Source organism: Pongo abelii, chromosome 5, assembly GCF_028885655.2.
Source record: "Pongo abelii isolate AG06213 chromosome 5, NHGRI_mPonAbe1-v2.0_pri, whole genome shotgun sequence".
In the NCBI taxonomy this organism is placed as follows: Eukaryota; Metazoa; Chordata; class Mammalia; order Primates; family Hominidae; genus Pongo; species Pongo abelii.
This window is the reverse complement of record NC_071990.2, coordinates 105,076,786-105,100,213: the sequence shown is the minus strand read 5'-3', so window position 1 is coordinate 105,100,213 and position 23,428 is coordinate 105,076,786. Positions and strand designations below refer to the sequence as shown.

The 23,428-nt window shown below is 36.5% G+C and overlaps 1 long non-coding RNA gene and 1 pseudogene across 1 annotated transcript in view; one reads left to right on the top strand and one right to left on the bottom strand.

The window, feature by feature from the left end:
- LOC129060010 (uncharacterized) overlaps positions 1–23,428 on the bottom strand; it is a 132,890-nt gene that overhangs the window by 64,293 nt on the left and 45,169 nt on the right. The window lies entirely within an intron of this gene.
- On the top strand, positions 10,545–13,495 carry LOC100440567 (R3H domain-containing protein 2-like; annotated as a pseudogene).

Below are 23,428 nucleotides of genomic sequence, written 5' to 3'. Positions count from 1 at the left end.
TATGCATTAAAAAAAGCAGGGCTGGAATTGAGGCAGAAGGGAACTTTTCAGTTCTCCAATCAGTTAGATGAGTGGTGAGGACTGACCTATTTGTTGCCTAATTTCAGGGCAGCTGCAAGGACAAGGCAGGTATTCCTCTATGCTCTAGAAATGTTATTTCAAAAAAATTGAAATTCCTGTCACTAAGATCTATTTGTAGAAATATTTCATTTTAAATAATCTGGTAGGATTTTAATGTATTTTAGTTATATTGGAAAAGGAAAAACAACAGAAATATAGCTTTAGTTATTAAAAACAAAACCAAATAACAAAAAAATTACACACACACAGTAACAGAAAACAAAGCCCAAGCTCCCCTTTTGTGGCTAGGATAATTTATCTTTCTATAAGGTAATTCCTTAAGGGTATCTTCCTTGAGTTTTTTTTTTTCTCTTGATTTATGACTTCTTTTCTATTAAACCTTTTCCAAGCAGGGCCAATCTGACTGTTGAATGATTGACAGAGTTTAAACCTTTGCTAAGACATCAAGCTCAAAAGGTTCTAAAATTGTGATAGATCACAGAAAGAAGTTGTCACAAAGGAATTTAAAAATATAAGCCAATAAGCCATAGCTAAGTAAAATGTAGGTTCTATCCAGTTATAATTTTCTGTGTTCAAGGCAGCATTTCTTCATTCTAACTTCAGAAACCTGAGTTTTAGTCTTCTAATATAAACGACTGTATTCCTAATTTGTATGAAAATGGAAGACATTGAATATTTAATGATATGCTTCATATAGATTGAAAACTAGATTTTAATTTTGTATATTCTTAATTATATTTTAGCTTTACGAAGTTATTCACTATTTTGATTAAGCATTTCCTACATTATGTATAGAGAAAGTGGTTGGCATAGAAGTGAGGGCATTAATTTTGGGAAATGGCAATGTTAGATTAGTGAGGCAACTATTTAGTCATTAAACTACATTTAGTCAAACTGCATTAAACTATTTAGTCAAAACTACATTTCCAATGATTTCAATCTGATTATTAAACTATTAATAAGTACTACAAAAGAAAATATGATATGAACAATACTGGTATTGAAAAATACATTAATATATATTATACATGTCATATGTACACATAAATATTTACTAAAGATAAATACATTGGCCAATGTGGAAAATTTGTTGTTTTTAAAGTAACAATATATAGATAATGCAATTCTATGAAATATGTTTTTTATATCATTTTTATGGAATGTGTGTTATGAATCATTCAAACATAGTTCAGTTTTCATTATTCTTTAGAGATGTTGAATTACCAAGAAAATTTGAAAATTCAGAAATAGCTTTTGGAATTCTAAATGTAAGTGATCCTGACAAGTACACACAAGCCTCGTTATCTATACCATATCAACGTCAAATCATTTAAATAGGAGTTTAAGTAAGAGAAGGAATATCTAAAATTATTTAGAACATTGAATGGTTTTGGAATAAATTAGTTTTTGTTCACTATTTTACCTGGGCATACCATAAAGACATTAAAAAATGTACATGGAGAAAAAGCTTTTCCAAGTATAAGGTTAACATCTAGTTTTAGGGGAAGGTGGCAGGAATTCAGTAAGTAGGAAAGAGGGTATCAATGCAGATATAATTGTCAATTCACAAGGATTTAGGTGTAAAACATCTTGGATCTTCACCCATAAACCCAGGGGACAGTAGAAATGTTTTAAGCTCAGTTTAGACCACTAAGTATAGTGGTGGTCCCCAAGGACAGTGACTAGAAAGCCCAATTAAAATGTCTAAGGAGACCTAGTGCACTTAGGCCCATTTAGGCTGTTGGCTTAAGCAAGGGGGATAGTGTGTGGGCAGCAGAATGCCCTGGGAAATTGTTTTATTCTGATACTAAGTTTGGTTTATGCAGAAGCTGATATCCGGATTGAAGTGAAACACCAAGCAGTGGTTAGAGATGCAACTATAAGGTTAACTCCTTAGGATATGGGATTGAAAAGGTTTGGGGTGATTTTCCTGGTCCCAATGGAAGTAGGTGGGGTTAGGGAAATGGGACAAGAGTATAATTTTATCAAGTTAGTACAGGTAAAACAAGGGGAGTAGATGAGATATCACTCATTTTACAGATGTGTTCAGCTTGACTAGACCCACTCAGGACTGGAGGTAGCAAAGGAATTCCAGATTCTGGCTGCTGATGATTTGGGGCCTCAAATATGCTAGATTGGATTAAAATAGCTTACACTTTGAACATCTGTTTTAGCAGCCAGCTAAGAGTAGGAAATGCAAGGACCATTTAACTATTAAGTACATCATATGTATGGATTGCAAAGGGATCTAAACCCACAAGAAGGAATGAAATGGCTCTACTTTCAAAGGATACAAATGTGAAATTTTAGTGAACAATGATTCATGTTTTAATTAGCAGACCCAAATCTTCTTTGAAAGAGATAGCGTGGTGTTTCCCAGTTTAGAATAGGCAAGACTGAGGAAAGTTATATTCACTATCTCCTTGCTCTGTGGATTTACAACTAGTTACCACACAAAGTAGAGAAATGGCAGTCCAGTGACTCAGGGTCAAATTCCCTGACACAATGGTCAGAAATATTCTCCACTGGGTTTCCACTTAGGTCCTTCATTTCGCAAGGGAGGAAACTGAGGCTGCTTCTGAGTCATACAGTAAATCAGAAATGCCATCAAGGTTATATTCCTGTCCAGTAGACTTTCCGCTGCATGATATTTTTAGAATTAATTACTATATATATGTCTTTTCTATATCACATGCATACCATCATCAAGATTACTTCTTCTGTTTCAGGGATATTCAGATAATGGCTCACTCTTTATTTTTAAAAAGGTTCCCTGCTTGAAGCTTTTACTGTGGATTGGACAATTTGTAATATATGAGAAAGTAATGTGAAGTTAGGAAAGTAAATTTCAGGCATTGACAGACAATCCCTGTTAAAAGTATTTTTTTCCTATATTTTGTGGTGTCTAATAGCACACCCTAATCATACCTAACTGTCTGCTTTAAAAGTTTCACTAAAGCCTACTTTGTAGCAAGTTGCACTAATGGCAAATCTTGTTGTTAGAACAAGTAATATGAAGGCATCGTAGGAGGTGATAATCCTTTTTATAGTTGATAAAGTTCCTGGGCACACACCCTTGTTTTCATATACTTACAACTTCCTAAGAAATTAGTCTTTGAATGAATATAGTTTGTTTTTCCTTAACCTGAGGATTGTTTTTTCTGAAAGTTAAAAGAAACAATTTAAAGTATCTAACCGTGATGTGATTCCATCCTGTGTGGCTATTCTCTGGGGCAGTGGTCATTTACCTTCCTCTGCCTTATCTCCCACCTAAATGCGTGCTACCAGTTCATGGAAGATTCAATGGACATGTACATGATCCCCCTGAGCACCCAGAACTATCTTTTTGGTTGTGAACTAAAGGCTGACAGATTATCACTTTCACATGAATAATGATGAAAATGAACACCAGTTATCTCTAAGAATGATCAGTTTACATCTTGGCTCACACAGTGAAACCCCATCTCTACTTAAAATACAAAAAATTAACCGGGCGCGGTGGCAGGCGCCTGTAGTCCCAGCACTTTGGCAGGCCGAGGCGGGCGGATCATGAGGTCAGGAGATCGAGACCATCCTGGCTAACATGGTGAACCCCGTCTCCACTAAAAATACAAAAAATTAGCCCGGCGTGGTGGTGGGCGCCTGTGGTCCCAGCTACTCGGGAGGCTGAGGCAAGAGAATGGCGTGAACCCGGGAGGCGGAGCTTGCAGTGAGCCCAGATCAGGCCACTGCGCTGCAGCCTGGGCGACAGAGCGAGGAAGACTCCGTCTCAAAAAAAAAAAAAAAAAATAGAATGGTCAGTTTAGAGACCGGTACCAGGAATGAATTTAATGTTATTGAAACAGGGATAATGAATTATGAAGGCAGCTCAATTAAAGCAACACTGGCAATGTTAAAAAAAATGTCTGTACAGCCAACTGTTTCCCTGGGAGATTTTAAATAGTACTACCCATGGTCTTAGAATTGCAGTGTAGTTCAGACCTTGTGCATATTAGTCGACAGCACTTTTAGGCTGTGGAGGAAGGCTGTGGAGTCAGAAGATGAAGAGGAGGAGGATGTAAAACCATAAAGTATATCTGAAAAGTGATCTGCCCCTGGGAGTGGTAGCAAGTTTCCACAGAGAAAAGTACAACATACTGCTGATGAAGAAGAAGATGATGACAATAATTTTGATGATGAGGAAACTGAAGAAAACTCCAGTGAAGAAATCTATATAAGGTACTCCAGCCAAAAATGCACAAAACTCAAACCAGAATGAAAAAGACATAAAATCATTAAAACCAAGATCAAAAGGTAAAGAATCTTTCAAAAAAAAAAAAAGGAGGAAAATATTCTTACAATACCAAAAAGACCTAGTCCTATAGAAGACCTTAAAGCAAAAATGTTAGCAATAATAGAAAAAGGTAGTTCTCTTCCCAGAATGAAAACCACATTCATAAATTATATAAAGAATTGCTTCTGTATGACTGATTAGGAGGCTATTCAAGATCTCTGAATAAGGAAATCTCTTTAAGAAAATAGTTTAGGCTGGGCGCGGTGGCTCACGCCTGTAATCCCAGCACTTTGGGAGGCTGAGGCAGGCGGTTCATGAGGTCAGGAGATCGAGACCATCCTGGCTAACACGGTGAAACCCATCTCTACTAAAAATACAAAAAAATTAGCTGGGCGTGGTGATGGATGCCTGTAGTCCCAGCTACTCGGGAGGCTGAGGCAGGAGAATGACATGAACCCGGGAGGCGGAGCTTGCAGTGAGCCAAGATTGCGCCACTGCACTCCAGCCTGGGCGACAGAGCGAGACTCCGTCTCAAAAAAAAGAAAAGAAAAGAAAAGAAAGAAAATAGTTTAAAGTTTGTTAAAATTTTCCATCTTATTTTATTTTTGTAACAGTTGATGTTTGGCTTTCCTTTTTATAATACAGAGTGGGAACTTTCCCTGCCATGTTTGATAAATATTGCCCATGTTCCATTGCCAAAAATATATTGTCCAAAGTGCCTGTTTAGTTGTTAAGGATGGAACTCTACCCTTTTCTTGGTTTTAAGTATGAATGAAATTAGGGAGGACATAGTTGAAGCAGTGGTCACACATGGAAATGATGGGAAAACAAAAATATACATTTGAAACTCAGTGTATTATTTTTAAAAATAAAATATATGAATGGCAAGGAAAATTATTTATAGGCATAAAATATATATAGATATGTTTTAATATCCAAACTTGAGATGTTTATGAAAATCTGTATTTCAATTTGGGAAACAAAAAGGATAAGAATGAAATTTTAAAACGAATTCAGGATGAACAAAAAACAAAACAAAACAGACACACACATGGAAACCAAAGGTTAGTGGCCATTACTAGAGATAGTTAGCATAAAATATCTTTTTTATCAAAATTGCTGGATTTTCCTTTTCCTTACTCTTTACCTACAGTCACCATTTTCAATGTTTTTGAAAGTCCTTTAAGGACCCCTTTAAGGACTCAGAAAGTAAAAGTGCCATTTTATTTGATATTTTAATTTTAGAACAATTATTTCAAATTAAAAACAATATGTACATATAAGAAATTCAAATGGAATAAAATGGGCATACAATGCTAAGTTTTTCTAAACTATTCTTCAGAGGCAAAAGTCATTAAGAGTTTTTTGTTTAATCTTCCAGGAATTATGGCAACATAAGGCTTTATATATAAAAATTTCTTTGAATAAAACAAGTATAGATCATAATTCTGGTACAAATATATATATAATTTATATATACACATATGCATGGCTATTGCATATACATCTACATATATATGTACATATCAACACTTTAAAAAAGTTTTATTGTTTTATTTGAAACCATTTGTAAAAGTTATCATCTCCTAAGGAAATTAACCCCAGCTATAATTTTGAACTATATTGATTTATTCAAAATTTTACTAGGATGACGTGGCAAAGATCTGCTATTTTTTCCTAATATCTATTTTCTCTCCTCTAAACTAACGGCACCCTGATAACTTAGGTGGATTAAAAGACAACCAGAGTAAAGACTTCATTTCCCAGCTTACGAGATGTTTATGTATGGCCTTGTCACTAAGCCCAACCCCTGGCATATTAAAAGAATTGATGCTTAATGATGCCTAGGTCATTTCTTTAATGATTAGCAGCACAGATAGGGTAGAGAGCAATTTTTGAGGCCATGTTGGGGGTGCAGCGTGGAAGGCAGAAGTCTGGGGATGATGGAGTAGTAAGTTAAAAGGATCTCGACACTGTGAAGCCACCAGACCAAAGCTACACTGCTACGCCTGGACCGTTAACTGGTCTGCCCCTCATTAGGAAGATACAAACCTGCATATAGTTTACAATATTCTGTTATTATTGATCATAATTTACCAGTTAAGATATTTTTTAAAAAGGAAGCCAGATATAAAAACTTATTTTAACTCTTTAAGGGCTTTAAAAAACAAGGTGAATGGAAAATTGTGCATTTCTTCCTGTTTCTATTTAAAATCTGCTATCTCCTTGGAGAGGCTGTATAAAAGATGCTGGGAGCTTTTACAGAATATTATAGCTGAACAGTCTTATTAAAAGTCCTCTCAGGATAGTTTATTTTCCCTGGGTGATCCTTTTATGGTAGATATTAAAACTCAAAGCTAAACCTTCACAATGACCCTCCTCAGTGTGGGGCTTGGGATCAAGGCCTATGTACAACCACGAAAAAGCTTTATACTTTAATTTCAGCTTTTTAAAAAATCTCCGAAAGTATTGGATTTCGCTAAATCATATATTTCTTTTCTTTTTTCTCTACTTATTGTAAATATCCACATTATGTTTAAGTTAGTCTGTAGATCTACATTAGAAGAGATACTATTAATCAAAAAAATGACTAAGAAGTAATAAGCTTGTGAATTTATTCCCAGTCTTACAGGCTAGTGAAGGATTTTGAATTATATTAGATGACACAAATAATGTTTTAGGATGAGAAATTGCAAAACTAACTCATCTCAAAGTACATGTCAGTTTGGATGAATGTTTTTTCATTATAATAGTCTAACTATTTTTTGCGTATATTCTTATTTGTTGCCAGTGTCCAAAAATTAGCATTTCATAAAATGTGAATATTTGTATTTGAATTATTGCTAAGAAGAGATTTGTCCACAAGCTTTTATGATGCAAGTGGATTTAACCTAAATCCAAAATTTAATTACAAATAAGGTTGTGTTGACTCATCCTTATGCATTTCAATTAGATGGGAAGCACACCAGCTGGGAGCTCTCCACTTATAGATTAAGAAACATTAATTTCAAGATATCCCAGCATATATAAAAAGGATCCAAATCATCATAGCCTCTCAGTACTTTTATTTTTATATACCTATTTGGCATAATACATATTTTTCCATATTGTCTAATTGTAAAGATTTAGTGGCAGAAATAAAAGTATCACAATGTATTGGCTTAGAGCATCCCCAAGCAAGTTCATGTTATAAACTTATCATTTCAAAAGCCTTGTAATTCATAATTCTTGAATTTTACTAAACTCATAGAAAGATTTTTTTATTATCTTATGCTTTGTTTGTGTGTGTTAGTTATCAATACAAAAAAAAAAGTTTATTTAAAAGGCCTCAGATGATTATTTTGATCCTTGGAACTTTCAAGACATTATCCTTCTGCACTATTGGAACAAATTAGACATTCTGTGAGAGATGCAAATATAACTTCCAAAGCTACATTTAATTGCATAATTTGTAATAGAATCTGGGTATGGGCACTGCCTGCAGAGTGATAAACAATCCAGAATAATCTAATCAGCACGATCATTGAATTTTTATTAGTCTTTGGTTAGTTATCCATTACTATGTGAAAGAACCCATCTTTGTGCCTTTATCTTTCACTACTGCGCCTTTTTAAAGTTACTACAGAGAAATTTAGAGAAAACCAGAAAATGAATATCTCTAATTTACTTTAAAATCTAGCTGTACATACATCTTCTCTTGAAAATTTAACTCTGCATTGAGCAGTCCTCAGATTTTACTAATATGTTGCATTTGCTGTGCATACAGTGTGGGTTAACCTTAGCATGTACCTGATATTACTCAATTTTTATATTTGCCAATCACAAAAATTTAGAGAAAATGAAGGTGAGCAACACTTTCTCTTCCTTTTTCCATCTTTCATATCATCTGGAGATGTCAGAACATCTTAGTCCTAATTCTTTCATTAATAGCTGAGTGCCAAATCACCTCACTTCTTTAGCTGTCAATTTTCTCATCTGTAATATATAAAGTGGTATGACAAGAAATTTTTCTAAGGCCCATTAGTACCTAAAGTATAGGAACAAAATCAGGATCCCTACAAACTTAGAGGCTTAAAACAGCACAGTTCTTTGTCTTATAGTTTTTCATGTCAGAAATATAAAATGTCTCACAGGGCTAAAATCAAGGTGTTGGTGGGGTTGTGTGATGTCTGGGCCCGTGGCTCCTTGTTCCATTTGCAAAGCCAGGATTATAACATCTTTAAATCTTCTTTCTCTCTCTCGTTCTCTCTGACACATTAAAAAGACCCTTGTGATTACATTACTCTCACCCGTGTAATCCAGGATGATTTTTTACATCTGCAAAATTCCCATTCCTATATAAAGTAATATATTTGCAGTTTCAAGGGATTAGGATGGAGACCTCTTTGGGGAACTATCATTCTGCCTCCACGCCAATGAACCCTGAATATCTTGCTTGCCTTTGCTTTATAAAACCACCATCACTAATTTAATGTCTTGGCAAATTTTTCTCCTTTAATATTGACTGGTTTCCCCAATTTCCTGGTTTATTTCTCTTCGTAAGAATAAGCACAAGTGAACAGGTAAGAGAAAATAAAAATGACAACCTTAAGAAAGTTCCTTAAGGAACTTTAAAGGAAATGTGCAGTTTTCATTCATGGACTCTGGTCTAGATTTCGTGATTATCTAAGTTAGATGCTAGGTGATATTAGATGCCACTCCTCAGAGGTGGTCCTAAAATTACCTCTTAGAGCTCAGAGCTCCATGGAGACTTGGGGAGAGCAGCACTGCATTTCAGTCCTTCAATGGCATTCTTACCCACATTTGTGGAATGAAGGGAGAGTATCTAGGCAATAGCTTCTTAGTTCTCCTTTAAAGAAGACCACGACCACATTCTCTTTTCTAGCACAAGAATCCTTTCATTGGTTCAAATGTCAGAGATAAAATCATTTTTCTTCTTCTATGGTTGCCTTCACTTGCTGGTGCTAAAAGTGGTCACTACAAGACTAGTTTACTTCTTCAGTATAATTTGTCTGTTTTCTTTTTCTCTTTTAAAAATTATAATCGTATAAGTTGTACTTAAATTCAATGTCATATTTTTAACTCAAATAGAACCAATGATTTGATTATCTTGAGTACTAAGTGTCTGATTCTCTAATCTGAGTTTCTTTCTCAAACATAGCAACTATCATCAATTGGTGGATACCTTCCAGACTATTTTTCTATGTATTTGCAGATGTATTTAATTATATACATATATGCATGTATGTATGTATCAATGTATACTTCTCTTTTGTGGAGTTTTAAAATGAGTGATGTCATATCATATACTATATATGTTATCCCAAAACATTTTTGTACTTAGTAAAATATCTTGGTAGTCTTTCAATGTCCTCATCTATTGATTTGCTGTATTATTTTTTATTGATGCATAGCATTCTTTAGTATAGATGTACTATTATCATTTCCCTGTAGGATCAACAAATGATTACCAGTATTAATCCTGTTGTAATCACTGGAGAAATTAGCACATTTTTATGTCTTTAGGGTGGAAGATCCTGATCAAAGAAATGACATATAAAAAAATCAAGATATATCCCATACTGTGGCTTTAAAAGATTGCATTAATTTTTAACTACTCAGCTGTCCATGTGAATATGTTCCTTAAATTTCAACAATACTTGCCCATTTCATAGATGAAACTGTCAAACATTAATGACTGTCTCCCCTACAAGACTACAGAGCTCTGTAAGACCAAGTCCATGTGTACTGTGCCCGTCACTGTATTGTCTATATCTAGCTCAGCACCTGGCATATAACAGTCCTTTAATATGTTTCTTTGAATGAATGAAGAAAAACCTAAATGAAATGACATTGTACAGAAGTTTTCGTTTCATTAATCCTTACTCTAAAATTTATACAGTTTTAATATGGGAACTTAGAACATTTCTACATTTTTTAAAATCTGAAATTAATTACAAATAAAAGTGGTGATTTAGGAAGGAGAAGCAAGTCAATAGAAGAGAAAGGGGACAAATATCCAAGGGTCTGAGAGAGAATATTTGCCCCCCAAGAGACTGGCCAGAAAGGATATATAAATGACATCAGGGGGAATTGCAGAAAGTTCAGCTGCACCTCAAGCAGCTGCCAGAACAGAACAGTGAACTCAAATCCCTTGGAGCCGTGGCCCTGGAGCAGCACGAACGCTGATGGCTCTGTCCAGAACATGCGACCCTCTGTAATCAAAGCCAGCAGCTTCAGCAGAATCTGTGTCTTCACCCAAGGTGACTGCAATGGCAGCAGTAAAGGTGGCAATGCAGGAACGATCTCCAGGCCAGGTATGGCACTATATGCCCCAGAAGTGTGCAACCAGGTCACCTCATCCCAGTCTATCCCGAACCTTCTCCCTTGTCCAGCAGCAGCAGCAGCAGCAGCAACTTTGTGCTCTCCCACCCATGCCTCAGCAACAGCTACCCTTGAATAATCATGTGATCTCACAGACAGATGACCTCAGCAAGTCCTTTAGACAAATGAGCCCTAGCTACCAAGGTTCTACTAAAGCAACTGACTCATTGGCAGCTCTGTTCCAGCCCCCACTCATCTCCCAGCACTGTCAGTGGACTAACTTCGTCATGGCATCCATGGGTCAGTCCCTCCCCACCTCTAACTGTTCCACCTCTAGCCATGCACCACCTACTCAGCAAGTGCTGCTACCCCGGGGCTACATGCAGCCTTCTCAACAGTTCCATGTTTCTTACTAATCCCCCTGGACAATATCCTAATTCCAACCAGCAATATTGACCTTTCTCTCACCTGGTGGCCTGCAGATCCTGATGTGGTCAATAGCTGGCTCAGCCATCCCAGCAGCCCCGTTTATAGCCTGTGATGCCTAACCAGCAGCAGATGGCTTACCGAGGAATGATTGGGGTCCAGCAGCCACAGAACCAGGACCTGCTCAGCAGTCAGAGAAGCAGCATGGAGGCCCAGATGCAAGGCCTGGTGGTTCAGCACACTCCACTGCCTTCTTACCAAGTCTCAGTGGGTAATTACTCACAAAATGTGATCCAGCACACTTTCTAGCAACTCATGCTGGCCCCTGTGAGCCAGTTTGGGTAAGGAGGCCCCCCAACAGGGGGCATACCAGTGTACTACAGCATGATCCCACTGGCTCAGCAGAACCATACAAGCCCTACTGTTGGGGTTTTGCAACCTCCTGGGTCTCAGTAGTACCAGATGCTTCAGTTTCCCTCTCCCTGCCGTGTACCACAGATGCCGCAGCAGCAGTCAGGAGTGTCACCTTTTGGACCAGCTGTGGTGGTCATGCAGCTGAATTTCGCTAATGGAGCCTGACCCCACTCAGAACCCATCCAGGGTCCACTGGAGTCACTGTAAATACTACAGCATGGACCATGAGGGGCAGAAGCCTGGAGACCTGTATAGTCCTGACATCAGCCCCCAGGCCAACATACAAATGAGCAGCAGCCCTGACACATCTCCTACCCAGGCTTCGCCACCTTCTGTTGTCACCAGCCTCAATGGTGGCTGTCTGCACAGGACTCAGTCCCTTGCTTGTCCTCAGATGGTTCCCCTGGCCAGGGGGTCCAGCACAGGGTGATGGGTGCTACTCCGTCTTAGGCCAGCCTTTAGAGTACAATCTATCCATCTGCCCTCCCTTGCTCCATGACCAGTCAACTTACACAGTACCCCAGGGACAGAGTGGACTGAAGCGTGAAAACCAGGGCCAAGAGACAAGCATTCAGATCTGCCTTCTCTGACATGGGGACAGCAGATGTTGTTTTGGGGCAGGGGCCGGAGGTGACAGATCTCCCTGAGGGCATCACCTGTACCAAGGCAGACAAACTCTTTAAGCAGCTTGCCATGTCCAGTGCCAAGACCCAGCTCAGGGGCTGCCTGGCGGGGGTGGAGGGGACAATGGTGGGACTGCTGAGAATGGCAACTGCTTGGACCTTGCTGCCTTGTACACCATCATGGCTGTGTTCCCTAACCCGCTGGCTGCTCAAAATGCCTCCCTTCATCTCAACAACTCCCTGAATAGCATCACACTTTGAATGCCCAAAAAGAACTATGACCTGAGGATCCTGGAGCGAACCAGCTCCCATTAAATGAAGAAGAGGAAGGGAGCAGCCCAGAAGGGCGGGGACAGGATAGAGGGTGTTGAAGGATCCTGATAGACTGTGGATGGAGACAGAAAGTAAGGAGACTGACGCTAAACTGGAGCCTCAGACAGTAGTGATGAAGACCGAAACAGATGGACATCCACACTGGCATTGGATTCCTTCAGCCTCTCCTTCTTTGGGTCCCCTTTTTTCCCCTGGTTGGCCCCTCTGCTTCCTTCTTCTTCCCATCCACTTGTATCATTTTAATCTATTTTCTCTTCTATTTTTTGTTCAGGAATAAGTATTCTCCAATTTTTATTTTAAACATCTCAAGCTCCCTTTCCTTCTTTTTTTTTTTTGAGATGGAGTCTCATTGTCACACATCCTGGAGTGCAGTTGCCTGATATTGGCTCACTGTGACCTTTGCCTCCTGGGCTCAGGTGATCCTCCTGCCTCAGCCTCCTGAGTAGCTGGGACCACAGCTACATGCCACCATCCCTGACTAATTTTTTGTATTTTTTGGTAGAGATGGAGTTTCACCATATTGCTCAGGCTGGACTCAAACTCCTGACCTCAGGTGATCCACCCGCCCCGACCTCCCAAAGTGCTGGGATTACAGGCATGAGCCACCACTCCTGGCCCTTTTTTGTCTTTATGAACGTGTTTATATGGACAGAAATATGGAAAGAATTATGATAAACAAAATTGATTTCCACAGTCTCTCACTTCCTCATCTTGCCTTCCCAAACCCCACAGAGTTAACACTTGGAACTCCCCTCACCTCCAAGAACACATGTATATTGTTTATTTAATATTTGTGCCACAGTAACAGACAGTGTTTAATTGCACAAATAGATGTTTGCTGGGTATATTCACTGTAAATTTTTTTTAATCTGTTTTTTTAATTTGAGGACTTTTGGGGGCAAAGTTGATTTTGTTTTTAAATATAAAAAAATTGTCACTGGAAAAAAATACAACTCAACATTCCATTGGAAGAATACTCAGTAACCTTTTGCCCATTACAAATTCTTTTCACAATTTTTCCTTAAGCGACACTTTTATTTGCAATTAATTTCAGATTTTAAAAAATGTAGAAATGTTCTAAGTTCCCAAATTAAAATTGTATAAATTTTAGAGTAAACATTGATGAAATGAAAGCTTCTGCACAAATGTCATTTTATTTAGGGTTTTCTTCATTTATTCAACCAAACAAATTGAAGGACTGTTAAATGCCAGGTGCTGAGCTAGATATAGACAATACAGTGACAGGCATGGTGCATGTGCCCTGGCCTCACCGAACTCTATAGTCTTGTGGAAGAGACTGTCTTTAATGAAACTGTCATAGGTGCTAGCAAAGCACAGTATGCAACAGGGTAAGGTTGATGGAACATGAGGTGGCAGGGAAAACTTCTCTGAGGCAATATACTGTGAGCTTGGCCCTAAAGGAACAGTGAAATAGATGAAGAGTGTAGTGAGAGAGGGAGAAGAGAGAAAGCAGTTCATGAATAAGGGCTATCTCATGCAAAGGCTCTGTGGATGAAGGGAATATGGTTGTATTGGAGAGCTAGGCAGAGTGCCTTGAGGTGGAATCAGAGAAAAAGACAGGGCTAAAGCCTATAGCGCTGTGGTTATGGCCATAATAGACATTTGAGGAGGGGAATAACATGGTTAGAGTTGCATTTTGAGAAGATCACCCTGCCTATCTTATGGAGACATGGCCCAGAAATGATGCTGAGAGACCAGTTGAGACCATTATATAGTTGTTAAGGACATCAGTATGACCAACATCAGGGTTACATATAAGCGATCATAAAAATATGGCTCAACGAGGGAGTCAAGGTGTTTTGAAGGCATCTTTAAGAACCAAGTGGTTAGTTTTGCTCAGTTTTGTTTGATACAAAGTTGTAATTTAATTCATGAATAGTAACAGCTCTGACATTTTGCCAAAAGGGAACTTTACAAAACTGCACCACACTGAATAAACGGAAACCTTTGGATCTGGCTGAATCTACTAGTTAGTAATGCTGTTCAGAAATTAATATATGATCTGTGGCACTTTTTTTGGAATGGCCGTTTACTCAGAATTTTTAAACAGTATTTTATTATGGAATGTATTATATTTGTACTCTGAGGAAGCTTAAGATAGTTTGGTGATGCATATAATTCTTTTGAATTTCAAATAACACATTTGGTTTATTTTTTCTTCTTAAATTAGAACACATCTTCCTGGAAGAATTGGGTGGGCTTATGTTGTAAAATTGCTTCTGTTTCAACTAATTCTGTCCCAATTAGGAGCCAATACTTTATATAAGGATGAAAATATTTGAAAATAATACCTTATACTTTTATCAAAAAGTTGTATGTATTTCTTATTTTTAAACCTAAATTTTCTACTGTTACTGTCATTAGATTATGTATTTTAGTCACCATACATAAGTCATAGCCATTAAGTGATTATTCATCTTAAAGCTATAGCTCCAAATATTGTCTATCCTGTGTGTATTTTTTATGCTTTGTACAATAGTTGTATTTTGAGAGTAAAAGTTTTAGGCATAAGCAAATCCTAAAACCATCTGCAGTAAACCAATCAAAATGTGATTTCCAAAAAAAATACTAAGGGGCAAGACACCTCAGATCGTTCTTATGTCATAGATTGGCAACGTGCAAGAAAATTCTGTTTCTCACTTCTTTGATTTTATCCCTTATTGTCAGTAGATTCAGAGGCATGCGTTTGTATTTCCTTAGCTTCCTTCTGCTGCTTTCTACCCCTTTATTCTTCCAGTCTTATGTAAGAATACTTTTTCTTCTGTGATTCTTCTCGTGTAGCTGAGCTCTGACCTTCTATTAGGCCAGAGGCATCAATATTGTGATAAGATTCTTGCCAAACTTTTGCCCATGAGAAAAATCTTGGGGAGAATGAGGAAGTTAGTTAAGAATTATGATTTTCAGATTGTGAATAATCACGCACATCAAAAAAAAAAACCCAAACTAAAATATCCCAGATGACTAACAGCTATATTGGGTTGAATGATGATGTAACCTACTTAATTTGCATGTAATTTTCATCTAATCAAATGTAGAAATGTGTCTATTTTTTCTTCACTTCTTTGATTTTATCCCTATTGTCAATAGATTCAGAGGGATGAGTTTGCATTCGCTTAGCTTCCTTCTGCTGCTTTCTACCCCTTTATTCAGCCAGTCTTATGTAAGAATACTTTTTCATCCCTGTGGTTCTTCTCATGTAGCTGCTCTAATGTATGACTTTTAGAATCAACCATCCTGTCAGCTATTCAGACTTTCTCATGTATAGACGTTTGCTCCTTTTCCTTCATTCAAAGTCCTGCCATAATCTTAAAGGATTTGAATCCATTTAATAATTTAGTCTTTACATTTTTGGCTCCACTTAATCCAAGGACCTCTGTCTTTCCTGTTCTCTGTGTCCCGTTTTGGATTGAATCTTCATTAGCAGCTTCTGTAATGTTAATTCCAGATCATAGTTCACTTTTTTGTAACCACCTATGTTTTCAGATTTCACAGATTCTCATTCCACTATACATATCATTCAAGCTGAAAGATGATGATCATGTTAAATCATCTCAAGCTCCCTCAATTTTCTTCCAGATAACCAACAGCAGCTACCGTTCTCAGTCCTTCCCCATCACACCCTCTTTTCCTCATTTTTCTTCTCTTTCACCCTGAAACCCCTTCTGCTTCAATTCATTGGTTTTATCTTGCACCTTGTTTTGAACACAACAATCTAGTCGCAAATTCCAACTTCTAGTTCAAAAATCTGCATTTTTCTGCTCCTTTATCTGGGCAGCCAAAAAGTTACACATATTCATGGTCCCAATGTCAACACCACTGTTAGCACATTTGATTAATTCCTTTGTTTGTCTTTATTCATTTGTCTCTTTCCTCCTTAAAAGTCAGTCTAACTTTCTCTATTATAGTTTTCAAACCTACATTTTACCCATGCACCTTTATTTTCAATTGTAGATCTTCCTGCCTGCTTTAAGGAGAAAACTAAGGTCGGCAGGTTATTTTCCTTAGCTTCCCCACTCATAACACCTTAAAATGTATCCAGTCTATGAGACACAGTGCCCTCTGCCTGTTCAGTACTAATCTCTTCCATACACACATTTTATGCCCTCTTAACCTGCCTCTTTCCTGTCTTGTTCTCATCATCAATCCTCTTTCTCTTGCAGCCTCAATATATATTTTTCTATTGGTTTCTCCTAGATTATAAGCATGCTTATGCCTCTCACATCTAATGAAACAATTCAAACTCAAAAGTCTCCCTCTAACACAACTTATTTTTGTCATATTCTTCTCATACCTTCTTTAGAAAGATAAACCCAAATTCACAGTCTCCGCTACCAGACTTCTCATACTCTTCATGATCAACTGCAATCAGGTTTCAGCTCCTTCCGATTGCCAAATCTAATGGAGATCTATCAGTTCTTATTTTATTTTATCTCCAAATGAAGCTAGCTATTCTCTTATTTCTAAAATATCAATAAGGATTTTTTTTTTGTTTGCAAGAAACATGTACCAATTCTCAAGGGAAAGATATCACAACAAGAATTGGAAGACATGGGAAGTAAACTTAGAAATTTGGAGCAGTCCAACATTTTTTCAGGCTACTGCTTATAGAATGAATAAGTATTGAATTAAAATTTTCTATTTTTGAATCATAGTGCTAAAATTCAAAGACTTGAGAGAGAAAATCCAACTGATCAATCCTTTGTCACAGGTTGTGTCCTTCCCTGGTCAATGATGGATGCCAAGAAACATTGATGGCCCTACAATTTCCATAACATTACATTCCCATGATTTTCTTATCTTTCTCTCTGTCCTTGTATACACTTATTAGTTTCTTGTTTGTCCACTATTTAAATATAAATGTGACCTCATGGCTTTGTTCTTTTCATCTTTTGATATCATCGTATGTAGTATCATTCAGCATCATGACTTCATCTAAATTGGCTACTTTTTATCAAGTTTTCTCTGTGGATGGGTATTGTACTAAGCGCTTTATATAGATAAAAACTTATACAATATTTTATGAGATATTAGATTATAATGTTCATTTTACAAATAAAGAAAAAACTTGGGTTCAGGGAGATTAAGTAATGTTTCCGGTTCCTACAGGTCTTTAGTGAAACTGGAGAATCAAGTCTCCAACAACCAAATGCTCTTACCATCTATGTACTGACAATTTTCCAAATGTATTTTCAACCAAGCTTTGTCAATGGCTCATTTGACATCTCCTCTAGTCTCAGCATTCAGAGGGCTTTATATATTTAAAATGAAATTTATCATCTTTTATGGCTCCTGTTTGGTGACTCTCGTGACTACTAAATATTAAAACTTAGTGTTGGTGATCGTAGTGGTGGAGAGAGGGAGTCTTCATCAACTTCACTTTCATATTCTATTAATAAATGTCGCTGTCCTCCATGTCCTTCACAATTGACCCTCATTATTTCATATTCGATTAATAAATGTCGCTGTCCTCCATGTCCTTCACAATTGACCCTCATTATTTCATATTCGATTAATAAATGTCACTGTCCTCCATGTCTTTCACAATTGACCCTCATTATTTCAATAAGAATATGTTAACAGCCTCTAAGCTGAATTCCTAACCAAATAACCATCTCATTCAAATCTACCACCCATATAGATTCCTAAGTGTTTAAAAGTAGCTATGTTATTTCTCCATTTAAAGTTCTCAATTGGCTTCCTGTGTCCTGTAAGATAAAGTCCAAATTCCTCAGCATTGACATACAAGAGTATTTCTGATTTGGTCCTCTTTACTTCTCCAACTTCATCTCCTAGGTCCATCTGATCTACATCCTATGCTTCTGGAATACTTGGCTGCATAAATACCTTGAAAGTACCATGAAACTGAAAAGACAGTTTGGATTATTTTTTCATGTATACTTCCTGTTTTTAAAATTTTTATTTTTCTCTCTTCCTATTTCCTGATCTGGACAACTCTTTTCCTCTTTGACTCATTACATCTTCAAAGAAAGCTACTGAATTGTTTCCCTTCATGGATGTCGCCATAATTATCAGTGAAGAACTCTGTTATTTACACATTGTCTACTTTCCATTCACCATTTTTAAGAAACCTAGAAATAGAGTGTTTCCATGGGGGAATAGGAGTATGTTTCATAGAGCATAATTTAATAATGGGTAGCGGGTGGGTTGGGGGGATTGCTGCTCTCAAGTTCTGTGTAAGTAAATAGGGCAGAAAGAATTCTAAAAAATAGATAGCTCCAACTGTAGAAACACCCAGATAACAATAACTGGTAATTCAGAGAAACTTAGAAGTACATTAGACAGTCAGATTTGAGATGTTGTATTCTGTTAATCAGAGTCATACAGAGTACACTCCAGGTAAAGAGATATAAATTGATATGTTTGGGTGATTTCTAATTTGTTTTTGCAATATAATCATGTAATCTCAGGATTGCAAACAACCTTAAACATTATCTAGAAATCTCTTACAAGCTTGCTCATTGTGATTACCTGAGGACATCAATTATGAAGCAATAGATTAACCAGAATGTAAATGCAATGCAGTTTGCATTGTGATACAAAGCAGTTGTATTTAAATTTGTTTTACCTCAATAATTAGCTTGGGGATTAGATCATTGTGGGAAATTTCAAAATATACACAGCTTGATAAGGTCTTTCATGAACTAGTAGTTAGGTCAAAATTCAATTTACAAATGAGTCCAACTACTGAGAAGAGCAAGTAGCTTTGTATTAGTTTTCTATTGTTGCTATAATAACACAAATTTGGCAACTTAAAAAGCAACACAAATTTATTACCTTACAGTCTGGAGGTCAGAAGTTTGAAATGAGTGTTACTGGGATAAAACCCAGAGTTCCCTCTAGAGATGCCGTGATGAATCAATTACCCTGCTGTTTTCAGCTTCTACAGGCTGCCTTTATTTCTTGGCTTATGGCCGCTTGCACTGCCTTCATTTCTTGGCTTGTGGTTCCTTGCACAACAAAGCCAGCTGTGTAGCATCTTTAAAGCTCTCTCTCTGGTCTCTGATTAGGGCTTCACATCTTTTCTGACTTTGACTTTCTTGCCTTCCTTTTTTCCTCATAAAGACCCTTATGGTGACATTGGGTCCCCCCGGATAATGTGGCTAATCACCCTACTTCAATATTCTTAGTTTAATTGCATGCAGTATAGCCCGTTTTGCCATGTAGGGTCACATATGTACAGGTTCTGGAGAATAGAATATGGCCATTTTTGAGGGCCATTTCTACTAATTACAGACCTGGCAAAAATGTTCTGATATTGTTTTTTTTTTGTTGTTGCTGCAAAAATGTGGAGCACTGGAAGTGTTGTGATATTTCATATGTAAAACAAGGATAGTGTTGAAACTCTACGGCCAAAAATGCAAAAGGTCAGTGTGGAACTTCCCTTAAAGGAACAGGGAAGACCAAGGGAAAGGGTGTATCACAGGCAGTTGTGTGAGGCAAACCTGTGACAGAGGATTAGCAAAAACAAAAAAAGTAGCAAGAGGAGGAATAAAAAAAGATAATAAACTGAGATAAACTTCACTGTCAGTTAAATGGAAAATTCCATTATTCAGAACATTCCATTTTTAGGACCCACAATTCAACTGAGGTGGTACTGTATTTAGCAGTTTCACAAAAGCTTTCCACTTAGAAAGCAGAAATATAGCAACAGAGAATGTCAGAGCCGAAAAAGACCTTCAATATTTTCTAGTCTAACCTCACTTTACACGAAGTAAATTGAGGTCCACATTTTTTAAGAATTTAAGAAAAGTTGCAGTTACTTGGTGCCAAAGGCAAGACTTCAACCCAAATGTCCTGATTTAAAGTTCATTACTCTTGCCACATTCTCCTCTAAGAATTCTTTCTCTCCCAGTAGGAAATAATATTTTCTTTCTTCAGGAAATATAAAATTTTTTTCCTTTCATAAAAAAATTTTCTGTCACTTTTCTCTCCGGGAGTGGTATGGAATAGTCATCTTTTTTCTTTTACATAGAAGCTAGAGCTAGATTTAGCCTCAACTGCATAACATGATTTTCATGTTACATAATATCATTTTTTATTTGTCTAGTATTGTGTGGGTTTGAAGGTACTTTCATATTTTACGTATTATTATCCTTGTTTCTCAGAATGATACTGTGAAGCCTTTAGATAGAGAAGGTAACTTTATCCCTGTTGTACAAAGATAAGCTCATTAGAGATGAAACCAGGACCAGAGCCTGGGGCTCCTGATTCTCTGCCACCCTATACTTGGGCTACGCTGGGTTTTATGATTTTAGTCAAGTTTCTCATCCTCTTCTTGAATTTGTGTTCTTATTTTTAAAATAATGGAAATAATTTGTTTTACCACATAGGGAAATTATAAGAATAAGATGAGATATTAAATAGGAAAGTCATTTGAGAAAAAGATTATATCCTTTATAGCAAATATAATGAATTCATAATTCAAGCACTTATAACATGAGGAGGGTTGGACAATCATTGCTAGGTTATTTTAGATGACTGAATTAGCTTAATTTACAACTGGGTTAAGTTGTTTTCCACATAAAATTTTTTGCCTTAAGATAAAATGCATAAATTCTTAAGTTATTTATTCTTCAAGTAAATGTAATGATAACAATAATAAACTGTAACTATTGTTTATTGAGTTTGTGCTTTGCTCCAGGCCCTGTGCTATAAAGCTATGATTGCTCTTGGTCACCAAGTACTAAGTGATGCATTCTAGCCTCTGAGAAAACGGGTCTGTGTGATGAAAAACCAATGTGTTCAATCCCTAACTCCCCTAAATCACTCAAAATATTGTGCAAAGATGAAAATGGCAGAGAAAGTGATTGGATGCATGGTATACTTTTTCTACCTTCACAGCCTGCAGCTGATTTTCTTTGCTTGCTCTCTGCTAAAGCTGATAGGAAGATAAACCAACTACTACTGGCTACATAAATATGGAGTTGTCTAAAGCACTGGCTTCTATTCCAAAATTCAGGTCTGTTTTCCCAGACTGGCCTCTGAAAGACCTAACTTTTTTAGATCCTGAGAAGATGAAGGTCCGTTTGAGCACTCCTCTCTGCTAGACCCTGTGCTGTGGATTTCAAAACATTACCTCCTAAAGACTTTACAACAACTCTTTGACCTAGGTACTATTATTGTCCACATTTACCAGATATAGACAATGAAGCTTAGAAGGATTTAGGAACATACTGAGGGTCACACAGTCAGTAGGGGTTGAACCAAGACAGCCTGACTTTGCAGTCTTCTACATTCTTAGTCACTGAATACCTATCCTGGTGACACTTGCCCCTGAAATATATTAAGGGAAACAAATACCACTGAAATCACAATTAACTTATTGCCAACTGGGACGGCTGTGTTTCAAGATTTGTTCTGGTTTTTAGATTTTGTAAGCCATTTCTTCGAACGTTATACTCAATGGGTTTCATCTTTATTTGAGGTCTATACAGTAGAATAATAATATTTGTATAAACACCATTAGGGGTTTCAGATGAACAAAGCAAAGTTTTATCCTTGACTCATGGAGCAGAACAAAATGCTACAATTGCAGCTACATTGAAATAGAAAAAAATGATAGAAATATTGCTTTTTAAACTATTTTAATCTCTAGCCAACCTGTTTTTCATCAATATTACCTGTTAATGTCATCACTTTCAGCATTTGATTTTTAATTAGAGTTTTAATATGACACATTGATTGTTCAGCTCCTTCTTTACCACCTTTAACTACATCTTAATTCTTCCACATTGAGTTAAAACTTTCAAAAACTGATAAATATGGGAAATTAAGACAGATATTCTATAAGATGTAAATGGGGTATGATAATTTGAAAATTATAAAGTTGTTAGATAGCAATGCATGCATCCTATCAGAAAGCATATCAGTTATCTTCATAAACAGCTTGAAATGTAAACGCAGATGATTAAACATCTTTCTCCTGTTAGAAAAATAATTTCCTGCTACTTTGGGGTTTTGAAACTTTGGTTTTTCAGGAATAACAACGAGATGAGAAATAAGAATGCGAAAGTTCTGGAAAATTTCAACTTAAAGAACCTAATATGGAAATGGGAAATTTTGTCCTTGAAGTTTTAAATCTGAAAGTGTGTTATGATAGACTACTAACACCCTAGTATGTTGCCGGACGTTAATAAACTGAGATTAGCTCAAGATTCAGGGCCTTAGGATGAAATCTCTGGGAAAACTAACTTTAAGCCAAGGTTCAATCTTTCCTAATGGTAAAATTCTAAGGAACTTTAATTCATCAAACATTACTTGTTGCATGAAGAAAAAGATGACAGGAGTAAGATTCAGGAAATATATAAACATCTCAGCAACAACTGCAGATTCTGAAATTTTAGTCATTAAATAGAAAATAAATATGTTCAAAATATTTAAAGAAATGAAACAGTATATTAATAAGTAAGGGCTAAAAGACTATTTAAAAAGGTAGGCTTAAAGAAGTTCAATGTGAATTTTGAAAATTTATTAGAAATTCAATATACTGGATTAACAGTAATGAAATATGTGTATAAAGAGAATTTGTAAACTGGCAGGCACAATTATTAGAATTTAAATCATAGAGTTTTAAAAAAGTGGAAATTATGAAAGATGAGATGAAATGAGAATATTGAGTACATATCTAAGTTTAGAAGGAAGAGTTTTAGAAGGAATCATGTAAGAGGCCAGAATATATAGATAGATAGATAGATAGATAGATAGATAGATAGATAGATATGAACATACACACACCTATGTATGTAGATACATATGTACATACACAAGTTAGATTTATCACAGAAATGCAAAGATATTTTCTCAATAGGAAACCTTTAAGGTAATTCACCATAGTAACAGATTAAAATAGAAAAAATAAAAAACCCATAAGATTATCACAACAGATGCAGATAAATTGCTCTAATAATATTAA